Source organism: Cuculus canorus, chromosome 24 (genome assembly GCF_017976375.1).
Source record: "Cuculus canorus isolate bCucCan1 chromosome 24, bCucCan1.pri, whole genome shotgun sequence".
NCBI classification, from domain to species: Eukaryota; Metazoa; Chordata; class Aves; order Cuculiformes; family Cuculidae; genus Cuculus; species Cuculus canorus.
This window is the reverse complement of record NC_071424.1, coordinates 233,718-258,710: the sequence shown is the minus strand read 5'-3', so window position 1 is coordinate 258,710 and position 24,993 is coordinate 233,718. Positions and strand designations below refer to the sequence as shown.

Sequence of the window (24,993 nt, the reverse complement as noted above, 5' to 3'; positions counted from 1 at the left end):
ATACTTCCTAACGTCTAGCCTAAATCTGCCTCTCTTCAGTTTATACCCATTGGCCCTCGTCCTATCACTACAAGCCTTTGTAAACAGGCCCTCCCCAGCTTTCTTGTTGTCCCTTAGGTACTGGAAGGTTGCTATAAGGTCTCCTTGGAGCCTTTTTTGTCCCCTCTCCAACTAGGCATGGGATCCCCATGGGGGATTATCTCCCCCTTCGCTCTTGGAAGAGTTCCTATTGCTTCAGCTTCCATTCTGCCACATTACAGCTCTTTGGCAGGGCAGCATCAATTCTCCATCCACTAAGATGAAAAGCAGCAATGTAGGTCTCTGATTACCACACCGCACTTGGAAGGTTTAACCCTAAAGCAAGTACAAGCAGCTAGCATAGTATTTCTATTAAAAAAAAAAACCAAAAAAACAACCTGCCTTCTTCAAAGGCCTCTGGGCTGTATCCAGGGCTGCTAACGAGTGGAATCATCTCCCTCTGATGAGTGCCAGCAGAGAAGCCCTTAGAATCATAGAACCATTGAGGCTGGAAAAGACCTCTAAGATCATTGAGTCCTTCAAAGGTTCAGGGGGAAATCGAATCAATCCTCCTATTCAAAACTTGAGGAGAAAGAGAAAATAACCTGTATTAATCACTAAATTAATTTAAACACTTGCAAGACGGGGGGGAAAGGATGGATTCTCAGGCTGTGGCAGGGGGAAAGCAGAGGATCTGGATTGCTTAACAGGACAGATGGATGTCATGTATGATGTCTCAGGTTGGATGGGGTTTTGAGCAACCTGATCCACTGGGAGGTGTCCCTGCCCACAGCAGGAGGTGTAACTGGATGGGCTTTGAATTCCCTTCCAACCCAAACCTCTCTATGATTCTATGTCCTCCATCACCTATGCACACCAGGAGATCCCAGCTCCATGGAGGTTGTCTTAGGGCACTGGCCGATGGCTCAAGCGAGCACTAAGCCACAGCAGATTGAGTCCTTAGAGGGCAGCTCTGTCCTCCTGCATTTCTTATGGGAAATGGAAAACGAAGCGTCTTGTGATAACAAGACAAGCACAAACGACTCCCTATGGGTACACGGGTCTGTCCAATCCACCCCAGCACACGTTTTAACTGGGCTGCGTCCCAGCCTCCTCATGCACCCTCTTACCCACAATTTCCACTGTATGCCTCACTCGAGTTTCACAGCGCTTCTTGGAGCGGGTTGTCACCTTTCTCTGGTTTCTTATGAGATGGCAGTGGGACACATCACTGCAAATGCTTTCCTGCCTTGGCGTAAAGGATTACTCAGCCACCTGCTGCCCGCATGGGGGCTTTGCTGGAAGCCCCCAGCCATGCCTCCACAACCCAAAATTCAGGGATGCTGCCTCTCATGAACCTGGCTGTATTAGCATGCAGATAAAAAACAGCCAGTCATTTTATAACTATCCAAATAATGCACTCAAATACAAAGAGACAGTCGGATCCTTCCCCGAGTGTAAACTGGCACTGGTCCACTGCCTTCACAGCCATGACCCAAACACGTTTTTCCTTTACTGGGATGAGTGATAGTTTTAAGTAGGGGGCAAAACTAAACCGAACCTCAGGTGGAACTTCCTGGCCGCGAGATTTATTGGATGGGGAATGATCTCATCAGGGAAGCAGAGGAAACTCCATCGCGCTGGAATTATTTAAAACCGTGCAAAGCCCGGAGGAAGAAGGCACAGGAACAATCCCGGTGACGGCCCACGTGATGGCCGGGGACCACACTGGTCATTCCCATTTCCTGGCCTCAAGACCAGATAGTCTGCAGGCTGTGTTGGGTTTTTCTCCCACTCAATGAGATGCATCAATAAGGAAAAATCTCTTTGCACCATCGCCGGCTTTCCAGGCAGACGAGTTTCTTGTCCAGGGAAGGTTATGTGATTCAAAGCATCTTTAAGAAGAAGCTCTTGGGGATGCAGTGGGATCAGGGGGTGCTCAGCAGAGGGGAGCGCTTTGCTCAAGTCTGAGCAGCGGCACAGGCAGGAGAAGCACTGAAAGAAGAAACTACCCTTCCCTGCAGGTCTAAATGCTATGGGAAAAAGCAAAAACCTGACTATCTTAATATTTTCAGAGAGACTCACTTCTTATTGCATTCCTGTCCTCTGCTCACCCTTTCTTCCCCTGCATTACAACCCAAAGCAACATAGAAATATCACATCATATCAACAAGGGAAGAGGCAGGCGAGGCACGTGGAAGGAGGAATGTTGAAGAACAGGTATTTACTCTTTCTTTCCATTTTTCTGCATCAGAAATAATGTTCGAAAGAAGTTTCCTCCTTTGTGCAAGGCTTTGCTTCGATGCAAAAAGCCCCACCCTGCTCGCATACGCTGAACCTTCACACCCAGCACCCAGGGGGCTGGATCAGGCCCATGGTCCCACTGATACCACCAGCGGCCAACAGTCTCTAGGGTGGTGGGTGGTCAGGGAGTTAGCTGCCCAGTCTCTGAGACCCAGTAGAAGTCCTTGAGGTTGCTCCGAAACCGCTCTCCACCACCTCAGACATCAGTTCCTTCCATCTCCCCCCTCCCTGATTTAACCGATTTGCATCAAATTATCAATTATAGGAAGAAAAGTAAAATTAATAAGCAAACCCAGAGCAACTAAAGAAAGATCCAGCCATTAAGCAGGAGGCCAGAGGAGCCAGGATGCAAAGGACGGCAACAACTCACCCAGCCCCGGCATGATGGCACAGTGATGCCAGCACAGCACAGTGAGGGAGCGCGGTTAGCACTTCTCCCTCCTTTTCTTCAGTTTCTGTCCTCGCCTCATGCAAAAGCGGCCCTCAGGCTTATCAGGGAGACCAATCTTGGTGTCATTTTTGTGTAATTTCACTCACTCAGCATTTCCAGGCAGAGCAGAGGGCACGTTTGACTTGGTTGCTTCGTAAACAATACTTTCCTATCGCATGACGGAGGGGCGAAGACATCTGACCCCCTTCCCCTCCTGCTTAGGAAAAAGAAAAGACACGGGGCTTACCCACCTCCTGGGCTGGGGCTGCAGGGAGGGCAGCACTTTCCAACCCTTTTTTCCATGCCCCATGCCATGGGGAACCCACGGGTGAGGTTTGTGGCACACAGGACCTGATGCTGTTTTGCCACAGCCCCATTGTCCATCCCATGGCGTTGGCTAGTGCCCATCACTCCCTACCCTTGTTGAGCTTCTTGTGGCATTTTACAGCTTCTACTAATGTCATTATTATTATTATTCCAGCTGCCCCTAGGCTTTGGGGGGCTCCCATTTTTGGGGGGTAATCCCCTCTTGTTTGTCCTCAGACAAGCTGGGCACACACACGAGCAATAAAAGGGTGCTCGGAGTCACCCGTAGCGCTTCTCCCACACAGCAGTGGCAACCAAAAATCATGAGGCCAAGCTTCCGCCCGCGATGCCTCACACTTCACAGCCGGCAGCGGCCCGGAAACCTTTAGAGGTCCCTTTGCATCGGAACCTGAGCTGCAACAAATACGTCCTTACACCTGAGCTGTTGCATGCTTGATCATGGAGGGACAAAGGCTCCATGGAGCCACTTCACCCTCCCCAACTGCTGCCCAAGTTCGGGGGCAGTAGTAGCTCCAGTTGCTGGGGCCGCCTGACATTTCAGCAACTGATTTTTTTTTGTGGGAGCTGCCCTGCAAACTGTCAGGGCCATCATCAACCTCCCTCTGAAAGAAAAAGCCTGAAGGATGGGTGCTTGGTGCCCGTAGCTGTCCATCATCCACCTCAAATCATCACATCCTTACTAATGGCAACCCTGACTCCACTCCTGCTGCGCTTCAGCTCCAAAGAGTTTCATGGCTGGCTGAGTCTGGATGAAGACCCCCAAGGAAAACACTTTTGGCCTGACTTCTCTGCCTTATTAGTGAAAGCCTTGGTCACTTTGATGGTGTTATCCCTGATTTAGGGTGTGGATTCAGGCTTCGTGGCTGGGAGGTAGCTCATCCGCCCCACTGCTCTGTGTCCTTCGGGTGAACCAGAGCATCCTGCCGCCATGAGGCTCGCAACCAGCACCATCTCTGGGGCCACCGGCCATTGAGAGGTGGAAGCAGGGGACTGGTTCGTGCCATTTATATTGCTGCCATCTCTTTGCTTCAAGGGGTTCCTTATCACTTCAGGACCCAAGAGATCCAGCGGCAGTGACCTCTTAAACTGCAAGGCTGGGTTCTCTGCTTGCCCCTTCTCTCCCCTCTTCCTTCAGAGGAACTAAAGCCCATGAAATCCTGGTCATGCAGGAGCTCCTAGCTGGGCTTGGGTCCTCTGAGTGAACAGAGAAATTTGGGAACAAGCTTTTACTGTCCTACTGGGATAGCTTTCATTGCACAACAGAAACACAGCTCCAGCAAGAAGCTGTCAGCGCTCCCCATTTGCAAGGGGTATCCAACTGCCCCCGCCAGCCGGGGGCTCCCCATGTCCCGCAGCACAAGGGGCTCTTTGTGCCCAGTGGCACCTGTCCCTCCTTCCCCATATCCCGATTTCCCTTGGGGTCCCTGAGCCTGCTTTATGCAACGAGGGGCTTTGGCAGCTCCTGTCTACATGTGCCACATCCCAGCGTGCTCCGGCTGCGGGTACAGTTGCTCTGCCTGCACACAAATGCAGGCAGGCACATGCATCCCACTGCACCGTGCACTCACTGGTGTGCTGTGGGGTGGATCTCGGACAGCACAGAAAGGACAAGAGGGAGAGGACAAGAGTCCAGCTGCTGGGCTGACAATGCTGGGAGCCCCACAGGAATGGGTCAGCATCGCTTTGCCTCCCCCCAACACAAATGAAGCTTTTGCTTACAAGAAGGGCTGCAAAGGACTGCAGGGCTGGGGTCTGCAGTCTGAGGTGCTCACGGGCAGCATTGGCTTCAAGCGCTCACAGAGCTCCCACTCTCCTGGGCTGTGCCTCTTCCTCCAAGAGCCACATCCAGTACACAGCCCTGAGTATCAGCCTTGCTTGAAAACACACACGTGCACAATCCCCGCCCTGCAAAAATGTGTGTTCCCCAAACCAGTTCTCAGTTTGGACCCACAGACCCGAGGCAACACAGCAGGAAGGACTGGGCAGAGGAAGCCCAAAGGCCAGTGTTGCACTTTGAGACCCAAATCACATCCCAGGAGCCTCCAAGAAAGGCAAATTCTGCTCTGCCTCTGCTCCCGCTGCAGCCTGCACAGCTCAGATGAGTCCTCCAGTCTGCCCCAGGGATTTCATTCAGATTAACCCTCCAGCTCCTGACATCCCTGTGTCACAGCAAGGAAAATGAGCAGGAAAGGGCCTGAGCAGCTGCCTATGCCGCTCAGGAATTCACCTGCAGAGCTGCCCACGAGGCATAGATTGGTGAGGGTGGCCCTGCCTGTCCCCTTCTGCAGAGACAGGCACACCCGTGTGCAAGCCCCTGCCCCAGGGGACTCGCTTTCCGGCTGGGCATGCAAGGTAGAACAATAGGGCCAAGCCCTCTATTGTTCCAGACAAAAGATAAGCCGGGCTCTGGCATTCCCATAGCCCTGTGGGCAGGCAGGGCTGCCACTCTGGGTCAGGACAGAGGCTTTTCTAAACCCTTCCAGTATCAGATCACTTTTAGCAGATGAACCAGAGGGGCTTGCACACCCATCCCTTATCCCTGCTCACCCTGCCCTGCAGGCTTTGTCCCCAGCTCTGTGTGGTCCCCAGTCTCCACGTGGCCTCAGACACTCGCAAGTCACCACATCCAGGACACCAGGGATGAGCTGTGTGCTCAGTGCCTGCCCAAGCTACTTAAGGACCTCAATCCTGTCCTCTCTCCACCCTGAGCTGCTTCTCCTCTCTGCATCCCACAGGGACACGGCAGAGACAACGCATGCTGCCAGCAATGGGGTGGTGCCAGGAGAGATGTGGGATGTCCAGCATGGGAGACGGGGGGACTGGTGGTCTCGCCAGCCAGCGTGGGAGAGGTCGGAAGCAGAGCAGGCGTGGAAGCCCAGGACTCTGCACACCCCACCACCTCCCTTGCAGTCCAACCCACCTCCATTACACAGCTCAGCTTTTTCAAACAAGTGGTTTTCCAGGCTCTACACAAGGCTGCAAACTGGAAACATTCTGTGCTACCAACACCCATCCAGAACAAGGGAGGAAGACTACAGAGCTGCAAACTTACACCCATCTGGACACTCAGGTTGACTTTCATGTCCAAAGAGTTTTGATCTCTGGCTCTCAGCTGGCCACAGCACTAGTCCTGGCAGCAGTGGAAGGCAGCAGCCTCAACATCATGGTGGTGGCAGAAGCTGCTATGTGGTGCCAGCATGCCACCAGCTATTTCTATCTATCTGCTTCTACATCTCTTCTTTCTTCTCTTAGACTCTGACTCAGCCCAGCTCATGATAACCCCATTTTGCACGCTCAAAGAGGATAAAATCCCCCCACTGGTCTCACTGCTGCCCCACGTTATTTTAATTCTCTTTGCGCTATTTGATTTTAAATCTTATCCCCTTTCCTCCCAACACACACAAGCTGCCACGGGCTGCTTTCACCAGGACAGAATTAAAATATAATAACCCAAACCAGCAGATTTTGTTCTGGGCTCATAGGTGCTCACAGGAGTCTTGCAGGCAGCTTTAATGACAAGCCACATTTTACCTTGTTCCTCTCCGATAAGACATTAGGGAGGACGTGGGGGGAGGCTGCCCGGCCTCTGCAGCCACCAGCCTGCATCTTTTATCACGATCACACACCTCAAGCAGGCCTGGGTGGTAATGCAGCATTAAATTACGGAGAGGCAGAATTTCAAATATTTCTAATCCATCTCCCTGTGTGCATCCTTCAGCTGAAGGGCTGCGAGCAGGAACAGGACAAGAAGGGCAGTAAGGGAGCTTCCCTCCAGTACAGTGTTCACAGGAGCAGCTTTGCCCTTGAAGAACACTGCATTTAAGCAAAATACCCAGAGAAGTTGTGGATGCCCCATCCCTGGAAGTGTTCAAAGGTGGCTGCAGAGCCATTTGGGGTCCAAGGTACTGGTGGGTGCTTGGAGGCAAAGGAGACGAGGCCGTTTCAGCAGTGTCCCTAACGCTATCCTCCATGTGCACTTACATAAATGCTTTCTTGAGGCAGATCCAACTGCTGCATCTCCTATTCATATATTTTTAAGGACCCATCCAGGAGGCTGGGGTGTTTGTGATGCGATCCAGGGCCCTGCAGAGCCAGCCGTGGCCCCCGCACCTCCCCACCCTCCCTCCTCCCTGCCCATGCCGAGCTGGTGGGACTGGGCACACCAAGGGCCCTTGTTCAAGGCTGGAGCAGTTCCAGCCTGGGACATGTGGTCTTGGAGCAGGTGGACACAGAGTGGGAGGGAGGGAGGTCTTCCCAGCAGCAGAAAACTTTCCAAAAGCTGATGCCTTGGGCCCTGCCAACTTTCCTCATGCTGGAGGAGCCCACGCACTTCTCAGCCATGCACAAGCAGCACCCACCATGAGGAGCTCCTGGGGGGCACAGCCAGGCCAGCAGCAGCTCTATCCAAAGAGAAGACACTTCACTCCTGAAGTTACTCCCCAAAAAGTACAGGATGGGGTAAAGACACTGAGATATTTTCCAGGAGAACTGTCATAAGCCGCACTAATTTATTTCCCGTTTGCGTGTCTTTACTGGGTTAAAACTGCGTGGAAATTAGTCACGCATCATGCAAAACTTTTGAGTGTCCTGAATCTTCCACCCTGCAGCACAATGAAACTACAACGTCACAAAACTAAAGCAGCAGAGCCTAGGATAGCCCAGCCCTGGCTGGTCAGGGGTGGCCGCGATGCTGCAAGGGACCCCCAACCAGGGAACACCCGACCCTGGGGCTGCCTGGCTTTCTGGGTTCTCCCTCTGCTGAGTACAACTCCTCCATCAGCAGCGCTGCCAGCCCAGGCCGCTGTCAAACGTATAAAAAGAGGCAGCTTTGACCCATCAGAATGAGGGAAAATGAAGATACTTCATCCCTAGTTCTCAGTTTGTAGCGATGCAAGCAGCGTGGCCGCAGGAGAGAACAAAAGAGGCCAGCCGACTTTCTCCATGGCATTGCAGTGCAGGCTGGAGGTAGCAACTGCCCTGCCAGTGAGTGGATTATTTTTTTATAATATAATGCTTTTTTTTTTTTTTTTTTTTTTTTTTAGGAAAATAAGCAGTACACATTTTATTAGCATGGCTGGGAACTCCCAGGGTGTAAAAGTAGAGCAAAACTGTACTGAGAGAGAGAGTGCGTCCCTGCAATCGGTCAGAGCCGTCTGTTAAATGTTATTGCTTTGGCAATAACAGCTTTTCTGATTTCTGCAATTACACGTGCACGCACAAAGCCAGCCCGACACAAACCCACGGTTAAGTGTTTACAATGGGATAAAGCTGGAGCGAGCAGGAACGCAGCTTCGCGGCGGGCAGACAAAGCTCCCCACGCTCTGGCTCATGCGGAATGGCAAGTAGCCATGGGCTGTGAGCTTATGGGCTGTCCTGCTGCTCTGTCAGCTCTGAGGGTCCCTGATCCTCCCTGATCCGCTGGGTCTGCACTGAGGGATCCTCAAACACACTGCCACAATGCTAGCCTGTCAGCACCATGCCAAAATCCTACAAACTTTGGGTTTGGTTGGATCCCCAGCAGCCTTGGCTGCACTGAGCACATGGGAGGAGTGGGGAGAGCAGGAAAAATCAAGCAAAGGGTCCCACGCTGTGCACTGCACAGCCCACCGTATCCCACACGGATTCGCTCCGCCACCCTACCTGCTCACCAGCAAACTTGAGTCCCTGAAGGACCAGCAGCTCAAAGGATGCTCCATGCTGGGGACACAGCTTGGACACTAGCTTGCAACACTCTGCACCCCCGGGAGCAGGCATGCAGCCCCCTGCCATCTCCCCCCAAAATCAGCCCTGAACACTCACCTGGGGAGTGCAAAGCACGTTGCCACCCTTTGTCCCTGTCTCCTGACCTGCTCGCAGGGCTCGTAACAACCGCTCAGTCCCAGCAAGTCTTGATTCCAGGAAGGGGACGGGCAGCGAGGAGAGCGGCAGGCTCAGGCACGCGCCCAGGGAGCCCACCAGCAAGTAATGAATGTAAAAATAAACCCACTGAAAGACTAGATTTACTGTGCTTCTCTGTTCCCTGCACGGAGAGAAAAATCCTTCCTCTGCATCCTGCGAATGAAATCAAAAACCCCTCCAGCACATAACAAGTTTACGAGCTGCTCCATCTCTCCTCGAGCTGCTCCATCTCCTCTCAGTGCCAGGGCACAGCTCTCCCCTGCCAGCACCCCCAGGGAAAATGGACATTTCGGAAGGGAGACAAAAAGCGCAGCTATTTTACGCCCCCCAGGGATATTTTGCACCCTTGGCTGGAACAAACCTTGCTCATCAAGACTTTCCTGGAGGGGGAGATGCTCCAATTTAGCAGGGATAAAAAAGGCAAAGCAGGGAGGCCAGAGGAGTTGAGCTGCCGGATGGCAGGAAAAGCTTCCCATCGCAGAGGAAAATGGATTTTTAAACATTTGGGATCTTCACTCCTACCTATTATTCTGCTCCAAAGGGTTTTCACCTCCTGCATGTGATGCTAAATCAGATGTCAAGGGCAAAACCCCCAGCCTCGTGGGAGCAGCCGCTCTGCCAGTCGTGAACGAAGCAAATACACAGCACGGAGACGCTGGTAAAAATGTGTCACTCGCAAATGATTTGGAAAACTGTCTTTAGCCTGCCCACATTTGTCAAAGGACAGCAGCTATTTTTAACACAAAGCCTCTGAAATCGCCGGCTTTCAAAAAAAAGAAGAAAAAAAGTACTGTATCAGTGTCAACAGAATGGATTCTGTACAAAATCAAATTGAACCAAAAGGAAATCGCATGAATTACAAACACGAGTTATTGGCTCAATAGGAGAGTAACGGAGTGATGTTATCTGGTCTGTGCTATGGAGAAAATCACATTAGCTGAGCTAATGGTCCTTTTTCACTCCGAAAAATCTATTACTGCAGACTTGCTTTAGAAGTCAAGTGTTTTCCAGACTTGCTTTAGAAGTCAAGTGTTTTTCACGCTGAAGGTACCTCCCAAGATGTAACTGAGACTCCAACAATACGCAGCCACAGGCTGCAGTTTTTCCTGGGCAGCATCCCTCGCTGGCACCAAAACCCCTGCATAAAGCACTGGAAATCATTAGGCGGAGGTGGAAAGAAGGAAAGCTTCGTATTTCTTTGTGCATTTCACATTAAAACGGCTCCCTGAGCATCGCATCTCTCAGTTTCTCTCTTCCACCACAACTTTGTTGGTGTTTAACTGTGGAGGTCCCTAGGGCAAGCGCCCAGCCTCGCACAGGGGCTGTGCTCCATCACCCCGATACAAGAAATATTTTGGTATCAACCTGCTTTGCTGCTCCCTAAGCTGAAGTTAACCAACATTTGGGGGCGAAATCCCCCAAATCCCCTGTGGCTGCACCCACAAACCCGACACAGCACTGCGGAGACGGCTGCAGGACCCAGCTGTCGGGAAAGGCTCCACTGTGCAGCAGCTTCAGTCCCCAGAGACCCAAATGTGACTAGGATGGATCACAAACACGATTCCGAAGCATGGGCAGGACTTGCCACGGCTGCTAGGGAAGATGTAAGCTCAGTAACAAGGTTCATCCGCTCTTAGGTCCCAGCAAGCAACAGAGTTTAGAGCTGACCACAGTCCCAAACCTGTGCGTTATCGCGATGCTGGCACTGTAGTTTGTTACAACATCCCAATCTCTTCTTGGACAAACACCCACGCGTGGCACCCACAGCGAGTTTTCCTGCTTGGACCCCATCCCTGCTTCCCGATGGAGATGGTGCTGCAGGGTCATGGCTCTCCGGGTCAGGCTGGAGCGATGAAATCCCACTGAGTGCACCTCAAAAAGGCAGTGGGAGATGCATGATGGGGCAGGAGCATCCATCCCATGGTGTGGTGGGGACGAGGGATGGGGACAAGGGATGGGGACCTGAACCCCTGAGCACCAGAGTCATGAATGCCTGTGAACAGCCCCAAATCCTGCAAACACACACGTGGGCCAGGGACAGGGAATGGCAGCCAAGCTCTGTGCCTGTGCTGGCACGGCATGTCTGTCTGTCCGGGCACAGCGTTTGTCTGTGCTGTGACACCTAGTGCTGTGTCTGGGGGGGCTGCCAGTCCTTCCCCTACTGTGCCCCACATCCCTGACCCAGAGCACCCAGTGGGTGTGCTGGGACAAGGGGACAAATCCCACCAGGAGCAACCACAACCAGTGGGAAGGCGGGAGAAACCTTCCTGGTGGGGCTGGGATGGGGGTCCTGGAGAGGGGGCAACTCTTAGCAGCCAGGTCTGGGGGAGGCAGGGGTCCGTCGTCGATGGGTTAACTCCTTGCCTGCCGGGCTCTCCCTTCCCCTAGCCCTGCCGCCGGTGCGCGATGGGAGAGGGAAGGGGCCTCTCAGAGTTTGCAGCCCCTGAACTTTGCAGCGGAGACGGGTCTGCGAGGGGGGGAAGGACCCTGTACCCCCTTCCCGCCCCCCCCCCCAACCCGTTTTTTTCCTTCTTCTATTTAAGAGAAGAGGCTTTAGGCAAGGTCCTGCCAGGCGGTTTCCCCAGCCCAGCCCAGCCGAGGTTGGGGACCGCGACCCGAAGGGATGATCGCCACCCCGGGAGGATGCTCGCCACCCCGGGGCCGCGTCGGTGCCCCCCTGGGTGATGTCTGTGCTCCCCTTTTATCCCCCCCAGCTCCCGGTTGCACTCACGGCTCCTCTGCTGCTCCCCGGTGTCGGCTCCGCGGATCCCGGTTCAGGTTCGCTCCATGTCCCGGAGCCCCGGGTGGGAACTGCCCCGGCGCCGGGCGAAGAGAGGGAGCAAGGAGGAGGAGAAGGAGGAGGAGAAGGAGGAGGGACAGCAGTCCAGCCAGCCAGCAGCCGGCGCCGGGGCGGCCCCTCTGTCCCGTCCCCTCCCCTCGGGACCCCGTGCCCCGACACTGGGGTGTCCCAGCCCTGCCTTAGGGGGCTCGGGAGGGACACAAGCATCTTCAAAGGCTGAGGAGTGAGTCGGAGGGGTCCTGGGCGGCACCTCGAGACCCTCCGGCACTCCCTGGAAACCGTGGTCCTACCCGAGGGGCTGGAACGGTGCACGGTTTACAGAGAGCTCAGCTCCAGGATGAATCCAAAACCCATGGCACACCAAGTGACAGAGCCCCAAGTCCATCTTCCAGCCTCTCCCCGCCACAGCATCCTCACTCCCAGCAGCCCCAGTCTTCCTGTCTAGTAAGGAAAATCATAGAGTCATTGAATAGTTTGGGTTGGAAGGGACCTCAAAGCCCATCCAATTCCACCCCCTGCCATGGGCAGGGACACCTCCCACTGGATCAGGGGCTCCAAGCCCCATCCAACCTGGCCTGGAACCCCTCCAGGGATGGGGCAGCCACCACTGCTCTGGGCAACCTGGGCCAGGGCCTCCCCACTCTCATGGTGAAGAAATTCTCCCTAATGTCTAGTATAAATCTGCCCCTCTCCAGTTTATACCCATTGCCCCTCGTCGTATCCCCACAAGCCTTTGTGAACAGCCCCTTCCCAGCTTTCTTGTAGCCCCTTCAGGTACTGGAAGCTGCTCTAAGGTCTCCTCAGAGGCTTCTATTCTCCAGGCTGAAAAACACCAACTCTCTCAGCCTGTCCTGCTATAAAAAATAAGGAGGTATGATGAATATAACAATGTAAAACTTAGATATTACTGTTAGCGAGTTGTGATAAACAGAGTATTGTGTTAAGAGTATAACCAGAACCACTGTTGGGAAAGTCATCTTCGTAGCAGTTAGAAGAATGCTGTTCAAAGATGCAGAGTCCCAAATACTGTTCAATTATGCACAGCCTTTTCTACAGCTGTTTTAAAGCCCAGTCCAGCTGAATCAACAGGTTGTGCAAGAAATGTTACACCTAGAATAGGTATTAGATTTAATGATAATGAATGATTAAAATGTTAAAGTATTTTGAGTATAGGCATAGATTAAATATAACTGTAAGTTAGTGGAACTGCTTGAGGTTTACTTTAAAGTTTTAAAGAATAAATAGAAAAGTCTCAAGAAAGAAGATAAGTGATTTTTCTGATTGGTGGAGAAACATGAAGCATCACTTCTGAGAGAGAACGGAAACAAGACAGCAGAGGTGAATTATCAAGGTGGACTTCAAAGAAGAATAATGGACAATCAAGAACTGAGGTGGATTTTAAAGAAGAATAATGAACAATAGAGAACTGAAAAAACCATGGGAAAAACACAAGGAAGTTTTCGAAGACAGAATACTTATTGCATAATGTATCTAAATATCTGACGATTTTGTGTGGGCTTTTGCCACTCATTGAGGTGATGGTCCAACTCTGAGTTGTTGATAAAGCAAGCCTAGAGTTACCTAGTCTGGGGAAAATCCTTTAACACTATCCAAGGGGCAGGAATGATGCTTGGCTTGCAAAAGCCCAGCTTGCAGCTCCAGGAGGAGCCCCAAACCCATGGCATGACTAGTGACAGACCCCCAAAACCTGGTTTCCAGCCTCTCCGCCCCCCATCATGCTCAAATTTTGCTCCTTCGCCCAGACCATCACATCCAGCCCAGAGCCAGAGAACACTGCAGGTCTGGGAGACAATGTAGCATGGAGCAGGGTGGGCAGCAGGCAACCAGCTGCTCCTCCATACGGACAGAGAGACGGACAGTGTTCCCACACATGGACTGGGGGGACCATGTGCTTGTGCTGAGAAGATAACCCAGCTGGGAGCTTGGACATATCAACTGGGAAATAGGGCCCTGGCAGCAAAGCCCTTGACCACTGAGGATCCCACCTCATGCCCTGCACCACACACACAGCCCCCAGCATCCCATCAACAGCTCCTTCAGGAATGCCATCACCCACCTTCCTGAAGGAAAGCAACACTTCATTCTGAGCAAAAGGGTGCTGGAGAGGGAGCAGGGTGGTTTGGACAAAGGTTGACAGTCTTTTTTTTTTTTTGGTATAATGAGATCTTTAAAATGTTATGTCAACATTGAAGGAGAACTGTTTACATTTTACCAATGAAAATTCCCATTGACTTGAAGCCATTTTCTCTCCCACACCATCATTTGCTTTTCTCCAAACATTGTTTTCACCCAGTCCTAGGAGCAGAAAAAAAGAGCTTGGGCTCCTGGTGTCTCCAACCACTATGCATTAATTGGGAATATGGCATTTCTGGAGAGGTTTGAGGACCCAAATCCCATTTCCATCCCGATACAGTCTCCCCTCACCCTATGCCCATCCCACAGGAATGCATGGAGCTGGGCAAAGCCGGGCAACAAGTTATCTGGGAGAGTTTGCTACCTGGCATCTTCACCCAGAGGATTAAACGTGAAGCACAACAGCACTTGGAAGCCAAAAGGCTGCACCCCCAGAAGCTGGAATGTAAAGGAGCTCCTTGATGTATGTGCCCATCTCACAGATGGAGAAACTGAGGTCTGGAGAGGACACGGCATTTGTGCAGCAAGCACTGAACCTGCAGCAAGGCAGGATGAAAAGGCAACTCCACCTGCACCAGCCCCTCTGAAGCCCCCTCCCCAGTGCACGCAGCCTCACAGAATCATAGAATCACTAGATTGGAAAAGACCTCTTAGATCATTGAATTCAACCATTCCTATCTGCCACTAAATCATGTCCCTGAGCACCTCATCTACCAATCTTTTAAATACCTCCAGGGATGGTGACTCTACCCCCTCCCTGGGCAGCCTCTGCCAGTGCCCAATGACCCCTTCTGTGAAAAATTTCTTCCTGATCATCAGTCTGAACCTCCCCTGGTGCAGCTTGAAGCCATTGCCCTTTGTCCTATCACCTCTCACTTGGGAAAAGAGGCCAGCACCCACCTCTCTACAACCTCCTTTCAGGTAGTTGTAGAGAGCAATAAGGTCTCCCCTCAGCCTCCTCTTCTCAAGGCTAAATAACCCCAGTTCCCTCAGCTGCTCCTCATAAGACATGCACCCACCAAAGCCACCAACCCCTCTCTGCCAGCACTGCCGGCACTCTCATCCCAATGCCTTGGGAGAAGGCCGTGAGAGGTCACATGAAGGAGACAGTTATTGGTGGCCAAGCGAGCACTGAGCATGCAGAGGAGCTTACAGTGTCCTCTGAGCACTCCTAGGGCTGTGGTTGCCCCAGCAGGGCCCCCCAGGGGCAGGAGGAGGTGGGAGGCACATCCCCCAAACTGGACTGGGAAACAACTAACAAAGGGGCAGAAAACCGCACAACAGAGCCAAAAAGGGGGATCAGGGAGCTTTGTTCGGGTCGTCATAGCAACAGCCATGCTGGAGCAGCAGCCACCGACTTTCACTTTCCTTTCCTTCATCCCCATCCCCAGTGGCCACAGTGGCCTTCCCTATCCAGTGCCTGGTACATCCCCTCAGGTGCTGGCCATACAGTGGTCCCTGGCTCCAGCATCACCTCCCAGATGGGTGTCAGGAGGTGGTGGCCCAACTGCCCATCCCAAAGTGTCATCACTTATGCTCCCATGGGTCCTGTCTGCATGCTGCCTCTGCTCCTTCCCATGTCATCCTTGGAGCCACACTAGCTCCACACACATCTTCTTCTCTCCACCTCACTGCAGGGCATCCCCTGCAGGACCCAGGGAGCACCCCCAGGGCATGCTGGACATCCCCAGAATCCATGGGGCACCTCCAGGACATGCTGGACATCCTCAGGATCCATGGTGCGCCCCCCTGGACATGCTAGACATCCCCAGAATCCATGGGGCACCTCCAGGGCATGCTGGGCATCCCCAGGACCACCACACGAGGTGTTGGGATGGAAATGATGGTCCCCAATCCTTTCAGAGGGGCTCCCATGGGCACTGCTCGTCTTCTCCATCTCTCCCTACCTGTCTGATCCTGGGCGAGCAATCAGGACTGTTCCCACCCTGCAGTCCCTCTCCCCGGCTTTCTGCTTCCCTCAGCAGAAGGAAGACAGGACAATGGGCGGAGGGACCAGGAAAGCTGGTGGGAGCAAAGATCCCACTGTCACCAGTGCAGGGGGCACGGAGGGGAAAGGCACAGCCAGCGCTCGCCTTCCTTTTTCCAAGCCCCCCACCCTGCTGCGGAGCCCACGGTGCCACTGGCCACAGGAGCGTGCCTCCTGCTCTGTGCTGGCTGAGAGTCCCAGCCTCTCCATCGCAGGATACTGGTGACTGAGTCATGGAAATGGTTCAGACAATGGCTTGGCCCCTTTATAACTGGCCAGAGGGGGCAAAGCAGAGAGAACAAATTCGACCTTGCTTCCTGCACGGAAGCGGGACCATTGTTTGGAAATGGGCATGTGCTTTGCTCCTCATCAGCCTGGGAAAGCTGCAAAGTGATTGCTAATGGGGAACGAGCTGCGTGGGTGCTGCCAGTGGCCCCCGCTGCTCCCCGCTTCATGTGCTGCCTGGAAAAATCTAGAGAAGATGTGGATGGAGGCACTGGCATTGCCTATGAGGCCACAAGTCGCTCAGTTGGATGAGGCTTGTGTCGCGGCAGCACCCTCGCAAGCCATGGGCCAGCTCAGCTCTGAGCTGTATCAGAGAGGCTGGACTCATCGAGCCCTTCTCCTCCCTCCCTTCCCTGCTCAGAGCCCTCCTTTGCAGCACACAGCAGGAGAGGGGGTGTTGCCAGGCATTACACTGACCTCACCATAAAAAGGAGCACAGTGTTATCACACTTGCCCTGAGGATGCTGAGCACCCAGGGAGGCTCCTTGAGCCCTGAGGAGCACTGGAAGAGAATGAACCCACCATGAGGCAGGTCAGGAGCCTTGGCCATCCATGAACTGGGGAGAGGATGGGGTCCAAACCTTCCCCAGCTCCTGCCTCCTCACCTGCCTCATGCATCCCACGGTAAACCAGGACTGCAGGATGAGTGACCCTGTCTGCAAGCTGTCCCCACACTGCTGTGGGGTAGCAGCAGCCTTGCTGCTCTTCTCAGAAAGGAGGAGCTGTGCTGGGCTGGCAGAGCAAACAGAGATCCAAAAGGGTCCTCTCCAGCCCAGAAGACCCAGTGACAAGCCCCTGGCCAAGCGACTCCAAGATTTGATGCACACTGGTGAGGCCAGCACTGTGTCCCCAGCTGCGCCAGGCAAGTGGCAGAGCTCTGCCAGAGGTCTGTCTCCCCCACCACTCTGCACCCCAAGGCGATGGGCAGCTTGTTGTGCGGGTCCTGCATCCTCTTTGTGCCTCCCAGGTGGCGCCTTTCCCTGTGGTCCCTGCCTGGCTCCCAGGGTTTGGGGTTCAGGGTGGGAATACGGCTGGATCATGAGCATTGAGGGACGATCCCTGTGAAAGCAACACATTCCAATTCCTTCCGTAAGCCGTCAGCTTCTCCCAGTGCTCCCCACCAGGGCTTCTAGCAGGGTAGTGGGTGAGCTCCAGGCATTAACCTACTAATTATTTCCACCCAAACACCATAGTTTCTCCTGGCCACTTCAAAGGTAATTCCAGTGGCCAAGAGCTCCGTGCTGCCTTCCTCCCAGGCACTGGCAGTGCCGGGCTACTGCAGGGAGTCCAGGCTACGTGAGTGAGTCCACCCACAGTGTAACAGGCTCTAATCTGGGCATAATAAAACCAAGATGTTCCAGGATTGCTCTATGGGGAGCGCACTAGGAGCAGCTCAGTTCTTAGCCAACGCTGTGACAGAGCTCCTCTGAAAAGCAAAGTAAAATCGAGCGATTAATGATTCTGCAGGAAAGCAGAGCTGGGGTGGCATCAGCTGAACTCACAGGTGAATTCTGGCTGGTGCCTGAGCAGAAACACCTAGGCAGAACACTTAGAAATGACTGAAAAGGTCCTTGTAGCAGGCACAGCACATGATGCTGCAGCTGCGTCTGGACACTGGGTAAAATGCTGCGCCCCACTGTCCCAGCCCTCTCCCCACCCAGGCGCCAGCCTGTGCCAAGGGCGAAGGGCCAGTGGAGGAGGGTGGCTTTGGCCACCACTGCCTGAAAGCAGGACAGAGAGGAGATGCCCACACCCAGCCCGTGGGGACGGTGCACAGCCAGAGAGGGTGATGGAGAGCAGACCTGGGAGCACAGCTACATTTAGGCTCTGGAAGCGGGATTTTCAGAAAGCCACTGGCTCTCACCGCGTGGTTCTCCTGCCAGATTGGCAGCTCCAAAAGCCACTGAAATCACCCACTGCTCCCCAAACCATCACAGCTACAAGCAGCCAAAGCACCCTGGGTGGAGCAGAGCTGCGTATGCTGCTGTGAGCACCCCAGCTCAAGAGGGGCTCCCGTTCACTGTCACCATCCTCACTGAGGGTACCCACCCCATCCCCCTGCAAAGCAGCACGCGTAGCACAGCCAGCCCCGCGCGTGCCAACCACCCTGCCAAAGACTTCCAGCTCCAAATAGGGATTTGACAGGGAGAGGAAACAAAGCATCGCTGCATCTCTGTGGCTATTCCCAACCTGAATGACGCTGTTGTTTTTAATCCAGACGAAGTGAATCGTCCTCCCTGGAGCAGGCTGGACCAGAATAGCCACACACAGTGCATTGACCAATAGCTCATCTCCTAAGGGAATGCCATGGGGTGGGGAGGACACAGCCAGCCTGGCAGCCATCCCAGAGCATCCCCAGTAGTCCCCACACTACGAGGCTGGGGCGGTAGACAGGGCAGGGGGCTACGCTAGGGTCTCTGCAGCGAGGGAACACAGGGAGAGGAGTGCAGAGGGGTGATGCTGAGCAGGCTGTGCCAGAGAGATGCGTGGGGATGGAGGCGATGGCCAGACCACACACCGGGCTGGGAGGAGGCCGTGGCTGGAGGGCAGCGTGGGAGCAAAGCCATGGCCCCAGGCTGCTGTCAACCTCTATGCAGCCCCCAAGACAGCATCGCATGGGGGTGTCTGAACCCATCGCCTCCAACTCAAAGGCAATGCTGGGCTCCTGGGGTCTCTGCTCCCAGGCTCTGTTGCCCTCCACCAGCCCGGCTCCAGTGGGGACCCACAGCACCACTCATGCCACCCACCTCCTGCGGGCTGAGACCCTCCAGCTCAGCCTCAACAGAGGGGCTTTTCTTGTCCCCTGCCTTTGTTTTCTATTTAGTGCTTTTGTTCTGCCCTCTTTGGTCCTTTGTTCCAGCTTGTCCTTTGTTCCAATGCCTTTGGTTTCTCTTCCCTTTGATGCTTTGTCACTCCCTTCATCTTGGTGCTTTTCTTTCCCTGGGTTTTTAAGCTGGCGGTTGTTTTCTCTCACAGCTCTGTTCTTGGCATTTTTATCCTTTCTCCTGCCTGGTCCACTCCTCGGGTCACATGGAATTGTCTTTAAATCCCCATTTGTCTTGTTTTGGTGCTTGGATTTCCCTGCCTTTATGTCCTTTAAGAGACTCAGTGATTTCTTCTCCTCAGTGAGGAAAGTAGAGGAGGGGAGTTGGGGCTTAATTAATTAGCAAGTGTAATCTTTAGATGCGTGGCACTGCAGGACCAGGACGTGTGGAGCATCATTATTATTGTCATTAGGATGTTAAGGGTTAGCGAGGGTTTAAATACCAGCTAATTGCAGCCAAGAGCTCCAACTTTCACTAAATTATATCAGAAAGAGCCAGACCTGGTTTTGCCCACCAAGCTTGGGAGAAGAGAGAAATCCCTAACACAGACTGGCAGGCAGAGGGTGAGCAGAGGCAACCGGTCCCAGTCCCAGAACTGAGAGCTGGGTGATGGTCAGAAAGGGCTGCCTGGAGCAAGAAGACCTCTCCCAAGGAGAACAAAGAGCATCCTGCCTTCATGGAAATTAAATGTAGAAGTTGGTGACCCACCTGGAGCAAAGAGACCTCTCCCAAGGAGACCAAAGAGCACCATCCTGCCTCCAGAGATACTAAATTAAAGGTTAGTGACTCCTCAGTATGGCAGAGCCCAAGGAAAGCACAAGGGATGTGAGAGCAGAACTACTGCCCCAGAGGCACGGGTTAAAGAATCATAGAATAGTTTGGGTTGGAAGGGACCTTAAAGATCATCTAGTCCCAACCGCCCTGCCATGGGCAGGGACACCTCCCACTGGATCAGACTGCCCAAAGTCCCATCCAACCTGGCCTTGAACACCTCCAGTTGTCCACTTCCCTGGGCAACCTGTTCTATACGTTGGGGTTGGTGAATTTTGCTAGTGCCCATTGTACAGCGGAGCCAATGCACCCTTTGGAAAGTGGGAATTTCAAAGGATTTGGACTGGCCAAGCTCCTGCTGTGGGCAGGGCAGGACGCAGACCACAGGGCTACGTTCTTGGCAAGTCACAAAGTACAAGGGCTTTAGCCTTGGGAGAATGCCTTTTTCCACACTCGATTTACATCTTGAGACACGGCTCAGAGCACTCGTACAAACACAACCACAAAATCAGATATGGGGCAGTCAGGTTTAGGGAACTGTTTTCCTGCAAACAACTTCAATGTAAGGCACTGCCACTTTGCTTTGATTTAATGCCCCAAACATTCCCCTCCTCAGCCTTCTCTCCTCAACATCTGGTTGTCCGGTGGCCAGACAGGCACAAAAGGCAATATGAAACCCTGCTCGCTAGAGCACCTCTGCAGTGCCTCATCACTCTTGCTCACCACAGTCAAACGAAATCAAGGATCCATTTTTACAAGCACCAACCCCCCCCAACTTTGATGCATGCCATCCCCATGGCACAGGTTTAAAGCAGCTGTAGCTGCACAACAGCTGTTGAATGGAGGAAGCAGCCAAACTAAGCAACAGGATGTACCCTCAGATAACATGATCGATATCAGAAATGCAACTTTTTAAGTGAGAGCTAAACCCATCTGCTAAAACCGGGTGTCTCAGGAGATCGGCATCGATATGGGGCGTCTTTGACTCTGTCTTCACAACACCCTGATTTCTCCTCTCCCAGGTCACTTAGAGTACCTGGGTGACGTCCCCATGGGTTGTGGCAGCTCGCAGCGTAGGAGGTATGGTTTTCCAAGTGCAGGACCGGAAGGGAAAAGGGCATGAGAATGCTCAGAGCTCCAGAAAGAGACAGGTGCCTCTGGGAACATCACTCCCTATGTAAATGGATGGGTCCAGCTGGATCAGAACACTTCTGGGTGCTGCAGATGGGATTGCTTTGATAACATGCCTTGCAATAACAACCCCACACTGTTCACAAATGTGCTGCTGCGTAATCGCGTTAACGCAACCCCAGGCTCACAACGCAACCAGCCCATTACCACGGGGACACAGCCAGGACATGGGGAGACAATCAAGAAGGCCCCAAAGGAGGATTTTCCAGGCAAGAGCTGGATGAAACCTGCACCAGCTCCACTGAAGCCCACGAATCATCACAGGCACAGCAAGCAAGCTCTCCATTGTGGGCTGGGAAAGCCTGTCTGATGAGGGCCGCCACACACCAGCTCCCGTGGCACATGCTGCCACTGATTTACACCAGCCAAGGACGCAGGTTGCTGGGGACAGCAAGGGACCAGCAACCTGCACAAGCAGGAGGCAAGACAAAGAGTGTGCAGAGCAGAGCCCCATCCTCCCCAGCCCTGTTAGCCGAGGCAGCACCCACACAGCTCCAGTATGACAAGAGAAAATGGAGCTGCCTTCACATCCTTTCTCGTGGCTCCAGCACAGTGCTCAAAACAGCAAAACCAGCAAACTTAGCCAACAAAACCATCACATTACTTGAAACAAAAGCAGCTGGGAAAAGCCATCTTTCTGGTCTGCCCGGTTCTGGTTTCAGGTCTGTAAGTGCAGCTGGCTGAATGAAAAGCTCGGGGCTGATAAGCCCTGGATACGAGTCATAAAATACAGGGTCCCGGAGCCTTGGGCTCCCACTCCTACTGGGTTCCCAGCCTGGACCTCGCAGGATGCAGCATCCATGGATGCTCATCCCCCAGCATCATCCCAGGCATCATCAGCTTTGCCCACCCACCCCTTCGCTCTGCCCCACTCTCCAAAGGGCTGAACCTGTTTTTACTACAGACCTGGCACCAGGAAGGCAAAAAAAAAAGGAGAACCAAACCCCCCTCATCTCTCTATCTGCAGCCATGCAAGGAATATTGTTCAGCACAGCACAAAAGCATCCCTGAAAATAGAAGCGCCAGGGCCAGGCCTGCCAGTGGCTGTGTGAGATAACGTCTACTTGCAAACAGTGTGCCTTTGTGCCGCTGTCACTGTCCCCATTGTTCAGGAGCCTACTGCCTCGGGGATATTGTTCCCTTCTTTTGTCTCAGCCCGGGCTCCTTTTTGTTTGACTTTACTTACCATTTCATTCCTCTCCTTTGTGCTGGGGTTCTTTCTTTTGTCTCTCTCTCTCTCCCTTTTCTCTGTGTGATTTGTATTTAGCAATTGTTCCCGGCCCCTGTTGGAAACACAATGTACTCCGGGCTCTTTTCTCTCCTCCATTCATTACCTATTCAGGTGGGTTTGCATGTCCATAGGTAAGCGGGAAGAGCCAGGACCTCTGGGAGCTCCCATGGGGACAAGAGGAGGCTTGCAGTGGCCTTTGGGGACACCATGGTCCCTATGTCCCTAGCCACTGTGTTCCCCTCTCTCTTTGAGACAAATGAGAATGAGGAAAAGGACAAATCAGACCCCAACTCTCAGCAGATGATATGAGGATGCTGACACAGGCAGGATGGGGTCTGTGTGGTGCATCCCCAAGCTCGGCTGGGGATGCAAGGGAAGGGCGTGGAGAGGTGCCCAGGCCCAGCACTCTGCCTGTTCTGCTAGCACCGGGGTGAAGATCTGAGCCCATATCCACACCAGATTGAAGCCCAGCCAAGCAATCCTGGCACTGGGCAGGATGGGGACCGTGTGGTACAGCCACACACACACGACTGGGGAAGGAGAGGCAGAGAGAAGTCCAGCGTGCTGCCTGCTCTGACTTCCAGTACCAGGATGAGAATCTGAGCATTTACCCACTCTGCATCCAAGCCTGGCTGAGCAGTCCTGGCCCTGGCATTGGTGGTCCCTGCTTAACACAACCTTGCCTCTCTACCATCCCATATTTTTAGGTGTCGCTGAAGGGACGAGGAGAGTAGTCAATGGCAGGAAACACCAAGGCTGCCTTGCAGCAGCGTTCCCAGTGCCCCCCATGCTGCGCAGTGACTGGGTGCCCTCCAAGAGGGACCTTTGGGGCTGCAGGGTGGGTATTGATACTGAAAATGCATGACTTATTGTATCAGCACCCTCCATGCTGCCCACCAGTGCCCAGAGCTGCTGCAGCCCATCTGGCAAAGCAGGGAGGGGATTCTCCCCCTGCTCCAAGACAGCAGCTTCTGGGGACCACAGAGATGCAGAGAGGAGCTTTATCCCTAGGGATGGCTGGATGCCGCCAGGAGACAGAGCGAAAGCAGCTCAAGGGCTCCCAAGGTGCCCCAGCTCTGGCAGGATGGTGGGGACCCCTTGCACCCCAACCCCTCCTGCTCCTCCCCAGGCCCATGCTCCTGCAGAGCATTTTGGGTTGCCTCCATCAACCAGGGTGGGCAGAGCCATTGGGGTTGTTTCTAACCCCACCAGGAGGAGTTAACACCAGGAAACCTTCAGGGAGTGCTGTGACGGCAAGAGCTGACAAATGGCCATCCCTGGAGACAACAAAGCCCCGCTGTTTTCTGGACCGCATGACCTAACAGGACTTTTCCAACCCTCCCGCTGATGAAACTTCAAGGATCAAAGCCTACTAGGAGCTTCCTTCTCCTTTCAGGCACAACCCATGCAGATGGCGAGGCTGCAGGGATCCTTGAGACTCACCCCGTGAGCAAGGGATTGAAGCGGGATGGGGGAACAGCGAGCAGTGGGTCCTCAGGGATGGCACGAGCCCCAAAATGCAGACGGTCCTGGGGCTGGGGGGGGCGTGCCTGGGAATAAAGGGACCAGACTGAGGTCTATTGTTTCATTGTTATGGCTTCACAGGACAATGGGGCATTGTTGTCTCTGGGGATCCCATTGTTTGCTTTCTCTGCAGATCCCAGCCGCCCAGTGGATGGAGGTTTCCCAAGGGCCAGGCAGGCTCTGTGTGTGGGACACTAAATAATGAAGCAGGCATGTTTCCTTTCCCCCTTTCTCCCCACCACCCTGCCTATAAAGGCACGATACACGGCAACTTGCCTGTGCCCACGCAGGCCAGGGCACAGCACAGCACAAACAGAGGTGCCAGGACCACCCATCTGAGCAGCGAGCACACAGAGAAACCCCCACGTCCCACAGAGATGGGGCAAGAGCAGGGAGAATTCACCCCGGAGGGGCCAAGGTCGCTGTATCCATCCCTGTGGACTCCAGAAAAACCTGTATTAGGGTGAGGGGAAAAAACCCACCTGGCATTTACGGTGGGAGCCAAAGCCCCATTGGCTGCCAGGGGCCATCCACGTCTTTAGCAGAGCAGGATGGAGCTTCTGTTGGCTGGCAGCCCGAGGAGGTGCCCATGCTCCAGAGGTGCTGGATGTGGCCCATTTCCAGGCACTCCCCTCTCTGTACCCGCAGGAGGTGAAAAGAACCGTTGCCACCTTCCAGTATCCCATGGCATGGGGGCTGGAACTGGATGATCTTTAAGGTTCCAACCCAAACCATTCTATGACTGTAAGATCCTTAGGTTTTTGCTGCTTCCCCTCATCCCAAAGCATCCCCTGAAGACCAACCAGACACAGGGAAAGGGGCATTTGTTTTTATCCCAACTTGAAGCCTAACTTCTCCATCAGTGCCAAGGAAAAGGTGCTTGGAACCACCAAAGGGACTTGGGAAAGGATGACACAGCCCTGGGTCCTCCCTTTGCTGTTTGTGCAGGACACCAAGCCCAGAACGTATTTGCATAGCTGCTTCCTATGTAAAACTAAATCTGGGTGCTATGCAAAAGCTGGGGGAAGGGGAAGGAGTGGGGAACCATCTCCAGGCAGCAGCTGAGCCCTCCAGAGCCTGCTGCTGCTCCGGCATGGCATATCAGGCAGTGCCAGAGGTGGGCTTGGAGACTGATGGAGCAGGAAAGAGATATGCTCTCCTCAGGGACACACTTGCAGCATGAGGCTGCTCACAACAGCTGGGGAAGGGAGTAATTCATCCAGGGAGCCCAGGCAGGGAGTCAGGGCT

General features: G+C 53.6%; 1 protein-coding gene across 4 annotated transcripts in view; it reads right to left on the bottom strand.

Annotated features, from left to right (window-relative positions):
- Nucleotides 1-24,993, bottom strand: part of SOX13 (SRY-box transcription factor 13) — a 44,891-nt gene that overhangs the window by 14,337 nt on the left and 5,561 nt on the right. The window contains exon 1 of one of the 4 annotated variants that reach the window (XM_054087742.1): nucleotides 11,709-11,853. The exons of 1 other annotated variant lie outside the window; for it this stretch is intronic. The gene's annotated coding sequence lies outside the window, so the exon portion shown is untranslated. Of the gene's footprint in view, nucleotides 1-8,878; nucleotides 8,945-9,499; nucleotides 9,519-11,708; nucleotides 11,854-24,993 lie in introns of those variants that run through there. 2 more of the 4 variants (XM_054087747.1, XM_054087746.1) reach the window with 2 other exon arrangements.